Here is an 18,845-nt window from a genome sequence, read left to right on the forward strand (position 1 = left end):
AAAAATAGCTCAGTGAGATTGTTTGCTTTTCCCTCAGATGACAGACAATACAAGTATATTTCAAATTATAAATTTTGAATTTACAAATTTTTGCTATAAGACCATTGACTCTTTAGGGTATGTGGGCCTGGGTTTATGAACCTATTTTTGACCACTCTCTGCCCACATGAATACGCTGAACCACAATCCTCACAATTGCACTTTGCCCAACATTTTTAACAAAATTGCACTTAATAATATAATTTCAGGTAACACAACCTTTTCATAAATAGAGGAATACCTGTATTTCACTTCAATGCCTCACCTTAAAAAAATAGGCTCTCTGAAAGTGCAACACTCCTTCAGGAGTTCCCTGGTGTGGAACTAGGTTGTGTGCTGAAAACTCTGTGATGAAGGACTTGAACTCATAATCGTGCTATTCACAGCGCTGTTGACCAGCCTCCTTGGTAGCTGAGGGCAGGACACACAGAGGAAACAGAAAGAATGGACTCATTAAATTGGGGATAATTCAGGAATCCAGCACAGGTCCCACTGGAGTTACTGTAATAAGACTGTAATAATACTGTAATAAGATGGGTGGTAGAATATTAGCGGGTGGGGGTGGGGGGTGGCGAGGTTGATGGGAATGTTGGGAGAGTAAAATGGGGTTAGTGTAAATGGACACTTGATGTCGGTGTAGACTCAGTGAGCTGTTTCTGCGCTTCATCACTCCATGTCTCGGTGAAATAGGAGATGGTCTCACCAGTCTTTGCAGCTTTGGGAGTATTGAAGCAAGGGATGGCCACTCAGCCCCTCGACCTTGTTCTGCCATTCAAGTTAGAATTTGACTGATCATGAGGCATCTTGTTTGATTACCCTGCTGCTTAAATCCAGAGAGATTTGACCATTTTAAGTAAGGGGGCAAGTATGGAGGCAATCAGCACAAAAGCTAATATGCAATCATAAGAGTTACAGCAGAAAAGCAGACCATTCAGTCCTTTGACTCTGCTGTCTCTTTGGAAGAGCTGCCGTGCTTTACACAAGTTCGGGCTTTTTGTCCATTAACTTGGAAATCCCATATTCAAACCCATCCAATTTAAAATAATTTATGAATCATCTTCCACCACATGTCACAGAGCAGCACCGTGGTGCAGAGGGTATCACTGATGCCACAGAGTTCCACAGCTCCAGGTCAGGTCTGATCTCCACTGCTAACTGTTGAGAGGTGGAACGTGACTATATGGAAGTCCCCAGGTGCTCTGGTTTCCTCACAGCCCAAAGTTATAATGGCTGGTAAGTTAATCTACTACCGCAAGCATCCAGGAACAAATTTCCGGCCTTAGTCTTTTTTATTTTTTGGGAGGAGTGGGGCAGATGTGGACATCCCCTGACAAGGTCAGCATTTATTGCCCATCCCTAGCCATTTAAGAATCAACCCCAGGTATATCGGTCAGACCAAGAAAGGGTGAAAGGAGGGACAATAGTGAATCAGATGGATTTTCATAACAATCCAGCAACGTCTGTTGTACAAGACGTTGTTGACATTTGTATAAGACGTTGGTGAAGCCGCATTTGGAATATTGTGTTCAGTTTTGGTCACCCTGCTATAGGAAAGATGCCATTAATCTGGAAAGAGTGCAGAGGATGATGTTGCCAGGACTCGAGAGACCTGAATTATGGAGGGACGTGGAGTAGGTTGGGACTTTTTTCACTGGAGTGTAGGAGAATGAGGGATGATCTTATAAAGGTGTATAAAATTATGAGGGGCATAGATAGGGTCAGTCTTTTTTCCCAGGGTTGGGGAATCAAGAACTAGAGGGCATAGGTTTAAGGTGAGAGGAGGGAGATTTAATTGGAAACTGAGGGGCAACTTTTTCACCCGGAGGGTGGTCAGTATGTGAAATGAGCTGCAGGAGGAAGTGGTTGAGGCAGGTACATTAACAACATTTAAAAGGTACTAGGGTAGGTGTATGGATAGGAAAGGTTTAGAGAGATATGGGCCAAACACGGGCAATGGGACTAGCTTAGATGGGCAACTGGGTTGGCATGGACCACTTGGGCCGAAGGGCCTGTTTCTGTGCTGTGTGCTTCAATGACCATGACTCTATAACGCTAATCCAGTGGATTTATGGTCATCATTTGTAACTTTTATTCCAGTTCCAGATATTAACTGAACTTAATACCAAGGTAGTTTTGAACCCGAGTCTCCAGATTATTAGCACAGATCTCTGAGTTACTAGTAACTAGTAAGGGTAACTTAGCCAATGTTACTCTTCCCATGTTATATTTGCTTTAGTTGAGATCAGGTAATTAAGGACCTTCTTTTTATTTACTGAATGTGGGCTTTACTTATAAAGCAAACATAGATTTCCCATCTTTAAGAATCGGTTAAGAGTCAACAACACAGCTAAAGCTTGTAGTCACCAAGGCCAGATTGGGTAAGGATGGTGGATTTCCTTCCTTGAAGAATCTTAGTGAGCTGAATGAGGTTGTAAAAAATCCGGTAGTTTCATATTCACCATTACTTTTTATTCCAGATTTATTTCATAACTAGAACTTGCATTTCCAGACCTCATGGTGGGATGCAAACTCATTTCCAACTCAGGCTTCTGGGTACTTGTTCAGTATCTCCGCCTCTGTGCTCCAGACAACAAATTGTGAAACGTGACATTTGACCTACATGGTGCAGCACAATGAGTAGCTTTAACCACTGAATTAGCAGAAGAGTTAGGTGATGCCTGTACTATTGCTGTAGAATGACATTGGATGGAAGGAGTCCACTCAGGTCATCATGCCTGTGCTATCCCTTAGAAAGCACAATCTGATTAATTCCACTTCCCTGCTCTTTCTGCGCAGCCCTGCAAACATTTTCTTTCCTGTAATCATTCAGTTACTGCTTCTCCATTAGTAATTTAGTCTTTTGACTCCTGGTATATTGCTTCAAGTCTTGTTCCATCTTTCACTTTCCTTTTCGGACAGGGCAGGATACTGACCAAATTATTTTGCATCTTCTTATCCTTTATAACTTCTAACCAAGAACTCTGGATGGTAGGAGCACAAGTTACAAGGATAGTCACATAAACTGCAGCTGTGTTGTCTGGACCCCTCCAGGACTGGAACGTGCACTCATTAATTTCCTCAGCACTCAGATGGTTATGTCTTAACCAGTGATTAATTAGCTACCTCCTTGGTTAAATTGATTGATCATCGTTTAAAATGTTGTATTATGTGCTGGCAAGGAGACAAATATAACTCAGCCTTCTGAGGGTTGTCAGGCTTAGGAAGGGTTAAACACTTCTTGTTGCTAGTCATGTGTTTTCACACAGGAATCTAAAAACAATCCCTTGACATCCTTGAATTTGTTTTTACTCTCTTCCTCCTAAGTTGGTCTTTGAGGAAAAAAAAGAACTAAAGAATTTCTTTAGATTCCTGAAAAATTTTGTGTCTTTCGCTGTGTCGCAGAAGGCTCAAATCTCTTTGGAAAAGTTATAGTCGAGAAAAGAACGCAGCAACTGAAGTGACTGTGAACAGACTGACACGGTGGCCCATTGGAATAATTTGTTGACGTATAACTGGACTGTCTCTTACTGAAACAATCCTTGACTTCCCTCTGCTCTGTTTTTATAAGAAAATGCAACTATTTTAAATAGTGCACTTGTTGAAGATAAGAAGTCTGCTAGTATGTAGAGAGGGGAATGGGAATACATTGGGAAAAGCAGGCTAGACAGAGCATGTGCCGATGTGAAGCATATGATATTACTTAGGTAGGCATGAAAGCAATCTGTTTAATATCACACAGTTTAGTGAAGGAATGTCAGGGTTACACAAGGTTAAGAGGAGATTGATGTGGAAAAACTGTACATATTTTTTTGGGAAAAGTGCAGTAAACTGTTTAAATGTGCCCCCTTCTTCATCTAAAAACAAAAGGCAATAAATTGCACCGATTAGGCTGGGAGAAGATTGTGAAACTCAAGTGTCCATATAACAGTCTAGATTTGACTTATAAAACAAGCCCTGCTTAAAGGAAGACAGATGGGTCTATCAGCCTCATACTTAATGGCCCACCTGCCAATTTGTCCCAGATGGGAATACGTCTAGGGATCTGAACACACAAAAAAAAGACATAAACTTTCTTTTTTTTAAAAAAGAGATGGCAACTTATAAAACTGAAATGAGAATTTTAACAAGCTTCTATAAATCAATGTTTCTTTTTAACAAATAAAGCAGTTTGGGGTCAGGGGGGTAGGGGAGAAGAGAATGAAAATGCGAGGGCAAGGCAAACAAACAAACAAAAAGTAATCACTCACTCCAGCCAGCCTCTGCACACTTGTATAAATTTAACAATCCAATAAAAATTCATGATGCATGCATCTTAATAACATTACCCCAAGTCTCAAGAGTTTCATGACAAGAATCAAAAAAATTCATGTTGATGCCTAATGATTTTGTTTTGACAGTCTGGAAGTCTATAACATCCAGCCTATTACACAATGAAACAATTTCCTGTTTTCTGTGAAGCATTATAGCCCAGCATGAGGCTTGCAGCAGTGACTATAATTAGCCATAAAACATCTCTTTGCAGGTTCAACACAGTTTACCATGTTCAAGGACCTCTGACAAACTTCTCATTTGATTTCAGCAGATAAGAAAGGAGCAAGGTGGTGGTGTGTATATGTGTATGCCTGTGCACGTGCTTGAGTGTGTGGGTATGTGCATGTATGTGCATGTGTATGTATGTATACGCTTGCATGTGTATGCATGCATGCATGCATGGAAGTGTGGGTTTGTGTGCATTTGCGCATGTGTGTGTGTATAGTGTGTATGTATACATTTACATGTGTGTATACATATGCATGCATGAAGGCATGGGTTTGTGCATCAATGTGTGTGCATGCATAAGCATGTGTGTATATTTGTGTGTGTGTGTGTGCGCGTTTGTGTGTGTGTGTTCGCGCGTGTGTGTGTGTGTGCGCGCGTGTGTGTGTATGCGTGTTTGTGTGTGTGTGTGTGTGTGTGTGTCTGTGCATGTGTTTGATGTGTTTGAGTGGATTCTTGTCTTGTTTCCTCAGTTGTCAATGATTCAGAATCAGTATCAGATTTATTATCACTGACTTAAATGAAGTAAAATTGGTTGTTCTGCAGTACAGTTCGACCACAGACCCAAATGTGATTAAACATTGAGTTCCCAGTGAATTTGGTGATCCAACAGAACTGACGGTCTTATCAGATGAAAAGTTTATGAATACAAACTTGACCTCAGAATCATGTGTGGGGCTGGAACTTCTGGCTAGCTCCTCTCTCAAAAGCCCAGCCAATTAATCTGTTAACTCAGCACAACCAAAGATTGAGCCAGAGTTTCTGAGCCTCTGCAGACCTAAGTGGTAACATAGCGAGCAACACTTGGGGCAATTGACCAAGTCCTGCTGCCAACTAAATGGCACTCAAGGTTACCTGATCTAATAGCAGTTGACACAAAAAGATGTGTTGAATGTTAGGGCCTACTGTTCTGGGCACCTCTGAATGAAAGGCAAGGTGTTATATACCAACTTCTTCCATCCCACCCCACACTGCCCAGCCAATAATCCAATACTTTGAATAGGTTGTAAAACACTGAATACTATATTGTAATTCACTGATCAGAATCAGAATCAGATTTATTATCACTGAAATATGACATCAACTTTGTTGTTTTGCGGCAGCTGTACAGAGCAAAGACATAAAATCACTATAAATTACAAAAATAATAGTGCGAAAAGAGGAATAACGAGGTAGTGTCCATGAGTTCATGGATCGTTCAGAAATCTGATGGCAGAGGGGAAGAAGCTGTTCCTGAATCATTGAGTGTGGGTCTTCGGGCTCCTGTACCTCCTCCCTGAAGGTTGTCATGAGAAGAGGGCATGTCCCAGATGGTTAGGGTCCTTAGTGATGGATGCCGCCTTTTTGAGGCACCGTCTCTTGAAGATGTCCTTGATGGTGGACAGGGTTGTGCCCGTGATGGGGCTGGCTGAGTCTACAACCCTCTGCAGCCTTTTGCGATCCTGTGCACTGGAGCCTCCATACCAGGTTGTGATGCAACCAGTCAGAACACTCTCTCTAACTGAAAGCCAACATGAAGATGCAGCAAGCTATTGGTAAGGGAAATGGCATGTTGGCCTTTATTATGAAAAGATTTGAGTTTAGGAATAAAGATGCTTTATTGCAATTCTACATTGCCTGGGTGAGATTGCACCTGACATATTGTGTACAGTTTTGGTTGCCTTCCCTAAAAGAAGGATATACTGCCAGAGGGGCAGTGCAGCAAAAATTCGCCCTGTATTCTTGCATAGTTTAGAAAAATGTAAGTAGATCTCATTGCCAGCTCCTGCCCCACCCCTCCCCCCTCACCTCTTTATGCTGGCTGTCTCCCTCAACTCTTTCAGTCCAGATGAAGGGTCAAGACCTGAAACATCGACTGTCCATTCCCTTCCTCAGATACTGTCTGAGCCACGGAGTTCCTCCAGCAGTCTGCTTTTTGCTCCAGATTCCAGCATCTGCAATCTCTTGTGTCTCCCTCTTACAAAATTCTTGTGGGTCTCAAAAGGCTGGATGCAGGGAGCATTCACCCTGGCTGAGGAGTGTGGAACCAGGTTTCCAGGGGTAAAGTCATTGAGGACAGAAATAAGGAGAAATTTCTCCATGCAGAGGCTGACGAGTTTGGAGTTCTGTATCCTGGATGACTGCGGGGCTCAGTCACTATGTCCACTCTAAACCCAGATCAATAGCTTTCTGGATATTAACATAGAACATAGAACAGTACAGTACAAAACAGGCCCTTCAGCCCACAATGTTGTGCTGACATAGCTATTCCCTCCTACCTACAGAATGCCCATATCCCTCCATTTTCCCCTCATTCACGTGCCCATCCAAGCCCCTCTTAAAAGCTCCCAATGAGTTTGCCTCCACCACCCTATCAAGCAACGCATTCCAGACATCCACCACTCTCTCAGTAAAAAACATACCCCTCACGTCTGTTCTGAACCTATCCCCTCTCACCTTAAATGCATGGCTTCTGGTATTGGATCGCTCAATAATGGGAAAAAGATATTGCTTGTCCACCCTATCTATGCCCCTTATAAATTTATACACTTCCAATAGATCACCCCTCAGCCTCTGCCACTCCAGAGAAAAGAGCCCAAGTTTGTCCAGCCTCTCCTGATAGCACATGCCCTCTAATCCAGGCAGCATCCTAGTAAACCTCCTCTGCACCCTCCCTAAAGCCTCACCATCCCTCCTATAGTGAGGTGACCAGAATTGCACGCAATACTCTAAATGCAGCCTAACCAGAGATATTAAGGGACATACGGGTAATACAGGAAAATAGTACTGAGGTAGAAGATTATTCATGATCTTAATGGATGGCAGAATAGACTCCATGGGTCAAGTGGCTTTCTCCTACTCCTATTTCTTATGCATTAAGCACCCATGAATTTTGAGCTCATGGCAGAGTAGAGATGAGGTGGGAAGACGTGAGGATTTCAACACACTGGATTTGACATTTGATGCATCTGATTGGTTGGTTGCACATTCCTGTACCCCCAGCACTCTGGGGAAGCTGGGGTTTACAGGCCACGAGCTGACATTCACCAAGCCCGCCACAGGAGCCTACCCCGGTACAGCTTGTTGGACTGAACATCGGAGAGCGGCACAGAGTTGTCCCCAAACAAGGCAAGCTGCAGGGAGAAGGGGTTTGGGATAGCGGAGGTTGGGTGCATGCTAGTCCACCCAGGTAACTATGCCCAAACAGGGTGCACAGCCTCATCCTCTGTGGCCAACAAAAACGATTTGTGGGTCCAATCCATTGCCCAGGACCTAGTCATATCCAGCACGCACAAGTTCCATCCTTACCTAATATAGTTCTCGCATTATTATCTACATCAGTAAAATGGGCCTGTCACTTCAACGTCAAAGTCAAGTTTATTGTCATGTACACAAGTACACCTATGCAACAGAGGCAATGGAAAACTTACTTGCAGCAGAGGACACACCATTCACAAGAAAAAACATAAAATAAACATAAATTATACAAAATTATATAGGAAAGAATACAATTAGAACAAAAAAGATCTCCATTGTAGTTCAAAGTGGTCATAGTGCCGTTATACTTAGGTAGTGTGTAGGGTTGTGCAGATTGGTTCAAGAACCGAATGGTTGAAGGGAAATAGCTGGTCTTGAACCTGGTGGTGTGGGACTTCAGACTTCTGTACCTCCTACCAGATGGTCTTCCCCAGTTGTTACCACTAAGTTCGCCTTAAAAGCTGCAATGCTGTTAATGATATGAATGGTGGAGGGCAGAGCAACCAGTTGAGGCCACTAGTGTGCTGTTAGCATCCATCAAATTCAGCACTGCTTTTAGTTACGTTCAAAAATTAAGGGAGGAGAAATCATTCACAGGCCCAGTGAATGTAACAGTGTCAATGGCCAATTAAATACTTACAGAGTTGGCACTGATTACTGAAATAATTACCGCATTTTCCAGATCAGGTTCCAAACTGAAAGAGCAGCCAAAATTGTTTGCATAATACCAATGAGGAAGACTCAATGAATAATATTAGACAGAGCAGTAGTGCAATTTTTCCAATGTAGAGCACTTCAGAAGGCACTTACATGAATGCAAAATTGCTGATCTTCTCAGGGGTTCCTGCAGGTCATTATTCTAACTGTGCTTTAACAATGGAGGGCCAATTTCCTGTAGTTTCTCACCAGTCATGCCGCAATATCTGGCTCTGAACCTGTGCCAGGTTAGACCTACCACAGATACTATTGATTTTCTGCTGCAGAGAGAAGCCAAGGGCATGAATGTGTTGACGCATAAATGCTTTTTCTCTGCATCTCACAGTTCCAGCATTGTTTTTACCATCTCTCTGCTTCCCTCATTGATATCTCTCAGTTTACATTCTCCAGCATTCATTCCCCAGTTGCTTCACCTGCACAACCCATCACAGACACTTCCTTTGTCCTCTACAGTCCTCTCCCCTCTCTGCAACTTGAAACAGGCTTGTTTTCTCATCAACCTGAAACGTTAGCTCTGTCTTTCTTTCCCAACAGGTGCTTCCGGATCTGCTGAGCACTTTCAGCATTTTCTGTTTTTATTTCAGGTATTGCTACTCTGCAGTGGTTGACTCTCTTTTATTGATAACCTTTATTTTTGCTCACATGAGGAAATTTTGTCCACGCCCATTAAAATCTTCTATAATTTTAAAGACCTCCATCAGGACAGCCTTCTCCTTTCAAGAAATACGGCCTGATCGTCGTTTAATCATCCCAGGAGCTCTCAGCACAACAGGAAAGATGCAGGCATTTTGAAAGTGTTCAGCACTCTTTGGGTTAATGCCAAAGCTCCAGTAATATCATTGGTATCTAAACAAACTTACATTCCATTTTTCCTTTCCTAAATATTGTATTATATCATTAATATTTGTGGCCAAGTCCTAATTTGTCCCACATGGAAATGAATAATTAAAGGTCGGTTATGCATTTAACCAAGAGGGGGGAGCAATGAATCCAGCGAATTGATTATCATTTATTTACTTGGCATGGCGTACAGCCAGATACTATCAAAGCCTTTAAAAATATACACAAGGCGATAAGGATACATGAGTTTAAAAGGTAACATGATTTTTACTATTTGTTCTTAATCCAGGTGAAAGAACAAAAGATAGAACATAGAACAGAACAGGAACAGGCCCTTTGGCCCACGATGTCTGCGCTGAATGCAACGCTGAATTAAATCAAATCTCTCCTGCCAGTATATGATCCACATCCCTCCATTTCCTGGATATTCATGTGCCTATCTAACATCCTCTTAAATGCCACTATCGTATCTGCTTCCACCACTACCCCAGGCACCCACCACTCTCTGTGTAAAAAAACTTGCCCCCGCACATCTCCTTTAAACTTTCCCCTTCTCACCTTAAATGCATGTCCTCTTGTGTTTGATATTTCTACCCTGGGAAAAAGATTCTGACTGTCTACCCTATCTATGCCTCTCACAATTTTATAAATTTCTATCAGGTCTCCCCTCAGCCTCCAACGCTCCAGGGAAAACAACCCAAGTTTGTCCAACCTCTCCTTATAGCTCATACCCTCTTATCCAGGCAGCATCCTGGTAGATCTCTTCTGTACCCCTTCCAAAGCCTCCACATCCTTCCTATAATGGGGTGACCAGAATTGCACACAATACTCCAGTTGTGGCCTAACCAACACTCTATATAGCTGCAGCATGACTTCTCACTCTTATACTCAATGCCCTATCCCTGATCATTTTTATACAGCACTGTCCACATCCAGGTATTACAGTGAATTATGCATATCTGATCTCTGTTATAACTGCTGAATTGTGGTCATATTATAGAAAGAAAAGCAAGGTCCCACCTTTGGCAATGATCACAACACATGTTAATGAGCTTAGTTGAACGATAAATACTAGCACAGAAAAGCATAAGAATTCGGAGCAGGAATAGGTTAATTGGCCCCACAAGACTACTCTGCCATTCAGTAAGCTCATGGTTGATCTGATCTTTCCTCAGCTGCACTCTGCCTGACTACTTTAACTTTCAGTTTACCCATAGTCCAAAATAATGCTGGTGAGAACACACTTGGAGTATTGAGTACAGTTTTGGTCGCCCTGTTATAGGATCATTAAACTGCAAAGGGCGAAGAGAAGATTTATGAGGAAGCTGCCAGGACACAAGGGCCTGAGTTATAGGGAGAGGTTGGGCAGGTTAGGACTTTATTCCCTGGAGTGTAGGAGATTGAGGGGTGACCTTATAGAGGTGTATAAAGTCATGACGGGCATAAATAGGGTGAATGCACATCATCTATTTCCCAGGGAAGGTTAACTAAAAACTAAAGGGCATAAGTTTAAAGTGAGAGGTGAAAGATTTAAAAGGAATCTGAGGGTCAACTTCTTCATGCAGAGGGTAGTGTATATATGGAATGAGCTGCCAGAGAAAGTGGTTGAGGCAGGTACAATAACAACATTCAAAAGACATTTGGATAAGTACATGGATAGGAAAGGTTTGGAAGGATATGGGCCAAATGCCTGCAAATGGGACTAGCTTGGTGGGCACCATGGTTGGCATGGACGAGTTGGGCTGAAGGGCGTGTCTCCATGCTGTATTACGCTTTCACTCTATCTCAGCCCTGAATATACTTAATGAGCTAGTTCATCCACTCACCCATGACTTCTGCAGTAGTTTGTAGCCACAACCTCCAGCCTGCTGAACTCCATAATGAGATTGGCAGGGTAAGGCCTCTGATCACCTTCATGGTGCTTATTGGTCATTGGCATTTGACTGAGGTCACATGACCTCCCCTCCCCCAATGTACAATGATTGGTTCTGCCAGGTGATTGGCAGGGAAATCTTTGGAGATGTTTTTTAGTTGTCTTTCTTCAATGTACAGAGGGGTCTCATAACAATCATCCAAATAAGGGCACACCTGAGAAACATTATCTGTGGTTTCCATGTCCTGAGGGGAAGGATATATTTTTTTAAAAATTAGTAAATGGCCTCTTATAAAATGCATGGACAACCCCTTTCAGCACAAGTCCAAAACTGCATTCCTTTCCCAATCCCTCGATCCACAATCTAAGATTCCCCCTTAGACTTTCCATCCCCCCTCCAATCCCAGAAACCCAAGTTTGGGATCTGCGCCTCCAACTAACCCCACCCTCTGCCAACCTTGCTGAATCACAGACTGAGCCAAGGTACCATTTCTTCCCAGACTCTCAGTCGGTCAGGAGTTTCTCATCACTCAGGGATCTGGCTGCACCGGAAAATCTTGGTGGAGTCTGGGACACTGAAAGGGGAGCCTGCCCACTGAGACACTTGCTGGGAGATCAAGCTCCCAATGGCACGTTGAAGGACCAGTGAGGAACCAGCTGAAAGATGGACATCTTGTCAATCTCCATTGGGTTTTGCTGTTCTACTCAACTTCCGTGTGGAAAACAAAGTAGATACTGGCATTTCTACCTGTAACTGTCCCGCAGCAGCTCAGAAGTTGTGGCTGAATCATTCCAGGGTAGAGATTTCCAAAGATTCACAATCACAGAGTAATACCCCCTCATCTCCACCTCAAACAGGACACCCCTTCTATGCCCCTTACTTCTTGATTCCTTCAACTGGGGAAATACCCTTACAGTTTATACCTTGTCAAGATCCCTCAGAATATTGTACATCTCTGCCCTACTGTACTTATAATATCTTTTGATCCATTTACAAAGGAAAATAGGAGCTTGGATTTGTTGAGCTAAAATTTCACTTGCACAACACCAAAAAAAACATTACACATTTAAAATTTGAATTAAGCACAGAGAAAATTAACTTTGCACATAATTCTAGGTGTCTTAGCACTAGTCATAAGTACTCTCTGTTCATTTTTGGTTGAAATTGTCATGATTACATGAGACCCATTTCTGTTGTCTAACCCACCCAAGTGGCCTCAATGCCCAAAATTCATCATCAGCAAAACTTTCAACCACAGTAGTCCGATAAACAACAGAAGAACATGCTTTTATAATAATACTAAAAACACAGAACAACATCAATCACACTAAACTACAGTTGACTCCACACTGCTGTACACCACTGTTCGCTCACAGCTCACTCGGGGAACCGTTCCCCCTGAGTCCCTGAGAACCCCTCACATAGTGTAACACTATTACAGTGCCAGTGACCCGGGTTCAATTCCCGCCACTGTCTGTAAGGAGTTTGTGCGTTCCCCCCATGACTGTGTGGGTTTCCTCTGGGTGCTTTGGTTTCCTCCCACATTCCAAAGACATACGAGTTAGGAAGTTGCGGGCATGCTATGTTGGCACCGGAAGTGTGGTGACACTTGCGGGCTGCCCCCAGATCACTCTACACAACGATGCATTTCACTGTGATTTCTATGTACATGTGACTAATAAAGATATCTTATCTTATCTTCAAACACAGTGTTGCAACCAAGCCTGCCTTCCAATGCCCATTTATCCCGACCTGGCACTCCTCTTCATAGATAACATGAGGACGCATAAGTCACACAAGGGCACTGTATTGCAAGAAGCAGACGAGAACACAGTACCCAACACCTTATCCATCCAGGGGAGAGGGTTCCCTGCTCTTATTTACACCTGGGAGGAATGATGTCTTTGTGGGCTACTCTTCCACAAAATAGTCCTGTCTCATTTCTGTGACCTCATAAAACCACAAGTACAAGTCCACACATATGCTACCCTGCTTCTAGGCTATCAAAAGGTTGTGTAATATAAGTTTTCTGTTTCTTAAACTGTATTGTGCAATATTGTGATCCACCTAGTACTTTTTAAGGGGATATAGAAAAGACACAACTCTGTTTTTGATGCCAAAAAATGGTGCTGACAAATTTATAGAGACACAAGAGACTGCTGATGTTGGAATCTGCAGCCAAGAACAAACTGCTGGAGGAACTCAGCAGGTCAGGCAAGATCTGTGGAGGAAAACAGACAGTAAACATTTCAGATCAAGACCCTTTATCTGGACACATTTATAGGCCATTTCATAAAAGTAAAATCTTAAATATTATGGTGCTAAGACAGTACTGCACTGGAGGGTCACTCTGGATTAAATGCTGCGGTCTCCATAGTGAATCTTGAATCCAGTGTCCACAGATTGAGGTGAGAGTTTTACCGCCCCCGAGTTCCAAGTGTACAATAGAACCAGAGCACTAAAGAGTTCAAGAACAAGATTGTTGAAATAAAGAAGGAATCTGGGAAGTTGTCAGCAGAATGAACAGTTTATATTAGGCAAGATGAACAGACCCCTCCAACAACAATTCCAGCTTCTTGAGAAAATCTTGAATTTCATCATTCTAGCAAGGCTCTGGAAATCCCTCTTCAAGCACCTCTGTCTCCTCTATCCCTGGTATCAGATTCCCCGGAATCTAATCTCATCCTTTCCACTTTAGGACACTGTTTAAAAGCAACCTCTCTGACCAAACTCATAGTGTTCTATATTTGTTTGCTATGGCTCCTCTATACAACATTAAAGTTTTTATGTTGATACATTGTTATAGTCATATTGCTTGCCTTACACATACCTAACTAATTTTTCCATTGCTTGTTTGCTTTGTCTCTTCATGCTTCAGTCCTTTCACCCTGGCTGGTCCCAGTTGCGCTCAGTAACTGTGTTCAGTGAAAGTTACAGAGTCATATACAGCATTGGAACTGGGCCTCCATCCCACCTATGAATCAAACACCCATTACCGCTAATCCTACACAAATCCCATTTTATTCTCCCCACATTGCCATCAATTCCCCCCCCGATTCTACCACTCAGCTACATACTAGGGGCAATCAACAGTGCCCAACTAAAATACCAACCAGCATGTCTTTGAGGTGTGGGAGGAAGCCAGAGCACTCAGGGGGAAACCCACACAGTGAGAACATGCAAACCCCACACAGACAACACCGGAGATCGGGTTTGAACCCCAGGGTTGCGGGAGGTATGAGCAGCAGGTAGTTTTTGGACTTTGCAATAACTTCCAAGCAAAAAGAAGACTTACAGACAGCGGCCAGAACTATTTGTGATGTTTATGCTTTAAAACAGTTTCCCCACTGGGTGGACATGTGAACTGATTACCGATGTTAGTAAGGTCAACTGAGCATCTCTGGCTTTGGCAGGGTGGAAATCAAGTGAAAGCAACAAAAAGCTGCACATGCTGGAAATCTGAAATAAAATCAGAAAATGCTGGAAATACCCAGCAGGTTGGGCAAGAGAAACAGAGTCAATGTTTCAGGTCGAAGAAGCTTCCTCAGAACTGGGAAGGAGACAAAAGCCGCAGTGAGGGTGAGGAGAGGACTGTCTCTGATAGGGTAAAACCTGGGTGATCCTGGGGGTAAACTGGTCATCTGGTCAATGAGTGAATGGGAGCAGTTAGAGACTCTCCTGCATTCTGTTGGAGTGACTCTGATATTCTCTTTGCTATCCTCCCGATCCAGCAGGCCCCCATCACTTCTTTCCCTTCCCTCTCCCTCTCCCTCTCCCTCACCATCTGCCCATCACCCACACACTCCTCCCACAGGCCCCCCTCCCTACCTCCCTCCGCTTCTCCGTGCTCCACCTTCATTTCCTATCAAATCCCATCACGTTCAGCCCTTTGTCACTGCTACCTATCAATTCCCAGCTTCTGACATTATTCCCACTCTCCCCTGACCCTTATCTGCCTATCACTCTCACCCCCCCCCCCCCCACACACACACACTCCCAGATCCACCTATCACCTGCCAGCTCTTGCTCCACCTCTCCCCTCCACCTTTTTATACTGGCTATCTCCCCTCTTTCTTTCAGTCCAGATGAAGAGTGTCGACCCGAAACATCGACTGTCCATTTCCCTCCAACGGAGCTGTCTGATCCGTTGAGTTCCTCCAGCTCCTTTGTGTGTTGCTCCAGATGTCAGCATCAGCAGTCTCTCATGTCTCCTATGTTCTTCGTCTATGTTCTCACTCTCCAACTGCTCCCATTGACTCATTGACCAGAGAACCTTGTTTGCAGCTTATCCCCATTGTCACCCTGCTTTCCCCAATCAGTGACACCCACCTCCTCCACCCTCTCTGCGGATTTATAAGTCTCTTTTGTCTCCTTCCAATTTCTGATGAAGGATATTCTCCCTTCTGTTTCTCTTCCCACAGAGGCAGCCTGACCTACTGACTAATTCCATCATTTTCTGTGTTTATCTTGGGGTGGAAATTTGTCACTTGAAGTAAACACATGTCCATATTTTGTTTATCGCACTTCCAGCATTAGCTTCCAGTGAGGTCAGCAGAACTGAAACCTTGGAGTTGGAAGACAATAGTCAGGTGCTTTGTTTTCACATTTAAAGCAGGTAGTCAAGGATGAACTTTGACCCTATTTATCTCCTTAACCAATGAGTCAAGTTGGAAAACAAATGGAAGGACTGAGGATGATGAATAACAGTGAATTAATTCATTCTGAAATCAGGTGTGGAAAGAGAAGCAAATTGAGTGAAAGAAATGTTGGATTAAAAAGAAAAAAAAGAAGCAGAGGGGAAAAATAAAGTATTTTTTTGAAATAACATTACTAAAATCTGTGAAAACAAATTGGTATTGATATTGGTTTATTATTGTCACTTGTATCGAGGTACAGTGAAAAACTTGTCTTGCATACCGATCGTACAGGTCAATTCATTACACAGTGCAGTTACATTGAGTTAGTACAGAGTGCATTGATGTAGTACAGGTAAAAACAATAACGGTACAGAGTAAAGTGTCGCAGCTACAGAGAAAGTGCAGTGCAATAAGGTGCAAGGTCACAACAAGGTAGATTGTGAGGTCAGAGTCCATCTCATCGTTTAAGGGAACCGTTCAATAGTCTTATCACAGTGGGATAGAAGTTGTCCTTGAGCCTGGTGGTACGTGCCGTCAGGCTCCTGTATCTTCTGCCTGATGGAAGAGGAGAGAAGAGAGAATGACCCGGGTGGGTGGGGTCTTCGATTATGCTGGCTGCTTCGCCAAGGCAGCGAGAGGTAAAGACAGAGTCCAAGGAGGGGAGGCTGGTGTCCGTGACACAGAATTTGAAGGAATGGAACTGCACTATTTGTTCACTTTTGAAGCAAGAAGTTAATTGAAGGCTATTAATAGCCATCATCTTCTTAAAAGGGCACTGATGATGATTATTACTGGGTGTTCTTTGGGGAGTTTAATGAACGTTAATACCCGAGTGCAGTAGCTTCATGGAAATTACAGAGGTGTTAGTGGCAAGTTGTTGATTCTAAGAAGCTGGCAGCAGTGTGGCACAATGCACCCAGAAATTTGTGTTGATTTGCATTTCACAGAGAATCTCTTCCCCATCACTGGTTGCTGGATGACCTGTTCATTACTTATGACGTGCGTATTCGGGAACAATTATTCTTTCAGTTTCCAACTTTTGACTCTTGCCTTTCTTCAAGCTTATCACATGATTTTGGGACCCTAAAGGTAAACAGTATTGCAAAATCCTCCACTAATACCTGTCATCTGTTCAGTACTTGGTGTAGATTTATGCCACAAGAAATCTTTCATCTTTCTGTCTTTACATTTTTGCATCATCCTCTGGAATTAGCTTTTGCTGGGCATTTTCATCCCCCTCAGTTAACTCCAAATCTCATTTTGTTTTTGTTGGTTTTTTTTATTCATCTACCATTTCTTTATTTGCTGCCTGACCTGCTCAGTATTTCCAATATTTATGTTCTTATTTCTGATTTCCAGTATCTGTATTTTTTTTAATTTTCCATAAGAGAAGTGGGAATAGCTGCTGATATTGCATAACGTTCACTTCCATTCATAAATTCTTAGACAATGAAGTAGAGCAAATCCACACTCAGCAACATCTAGGCAACGTTCAGCCATGGGCAGAGAAGTGGCAAGTAGAGGCATAGATGGACAGCTGGTATCTTTTTCCCAGGGTTGAAATGTCTAATACTAGAGGGCATACATTTAAAATGAGAGGGGGTAAGCTCAAAGGAGATGTGCGGGGCACATCTTTTACACAGAGGGTGGTGGGTACCTGGAACGTGCTGCCAGGGGTGGTGGTGGGGCCAAATACGATAGGGGCATTTAAAAGGCTCTAAGATAGGTACATGAATGTGCAGAGAATGGAGGGATGTGGACATTGTGAAGACAGAAGGGAATAGTTTAGTTAGGCATTTAATTACTAGTTTAATTAGTTCGGGCTGAAGGGTCTGTTCCTGTGCTGTACTGTTCTATGTTCCATGTTCTAATACTTCCACTGCACAAGTGTCAGACAGTCACTATCACTAACAAGAGAAAGTATAACCTCCTGCCCTTCATATTCAATGGTATTACTATTGCAATGTCCAACACCATCTATTTTGGGGGTCACCATTGATCAGATTCTACTGATTCACAGTGTACCTGCATGTCCCTCGAACAATGAAAGTGGTATCACCTCAGGGAGCCACATGAGTGGCAATGGTGCTATGTTTGTTTGTGGACTTTTTAAAAGTTTACACTATTGAATGTAAAGACCATCAGCGTAATAGTTTTTTTTTGCATTGTTTCTTCCTTTGTATATATTTTTTATTATGAATAAAATCTACTTATAAATTTATAAAAAAGACTCAACTGGACCAGCCACATAAATACTGTTCAAGAACAGGTTAGAGACTGGGTATCCTGCAGTGAGCGACTCACTTCCTGACATCCCAAGGCCTTTCCTCCACCTACAAGGTACAAGTCCGAAATGTGATGAGATATCTTCCACTTGCCTGAAGCTAAGACACCATTCAGGACAATGCTGCCCACTTCACTGCTCTCCAACAACCTCTGGTGCTGCCTGCTTGTGGTTTGTACATTCTCTTTGTGACTGTGTGGGTTCTCCAGTTGCCTCCCACATCACAAAAGCATTGGTAAGCTAAGTGGCTGCTGTAAGTTGCCCCTAGTATGCAGGTGAGTGGTAGAATTTGGGGGAGAATTGATGAGAATTTGGGGAGAATAAAGTGGACTCGGGCAGAATTAGTGTAAAACTGGGTGCTTGGTGGCAGTCTTGTACTCAGTGGACAGAAGACCATGTTTCCAAACTGTCTCTATGAGTCCAATTATTTGCAGTTGGAACGCATTCATTTTGAGCATCTTCCCAATGTCGGGGTTACATTTTATTCTTCAGTGTAGATCCTTGCAGTAAACCCAAAGATAAAACATCCAACCCCATAAATCAGCTATCACTCTGGCTGTCATATATATATATATATATCAAGTCAGTAAACAGCCTGCAATTATGTACTGGTGTACAGAACATTGATGTAATTTAATTTTTCTATGTCCTGACTATCTCCAGTTTATTTGAAGTCTAATT

The sequence above is a fragment of the Pristis pectinata genome, chromosome 11 (assembly GCF_009764475.1).
Source record: "Pristis pectinata isolate sPriPec2 chromosome 11, sPriPec2.1.pri, whole genome shotgun sequence".
Classification (NCBI taxonomy): domain Eukaryota; kingdom Metazoa; phylum Chordata; class Chondrichthyes; order Rhinopristiformes; family Pristidae; genus Pristis; species Pristis pectinata.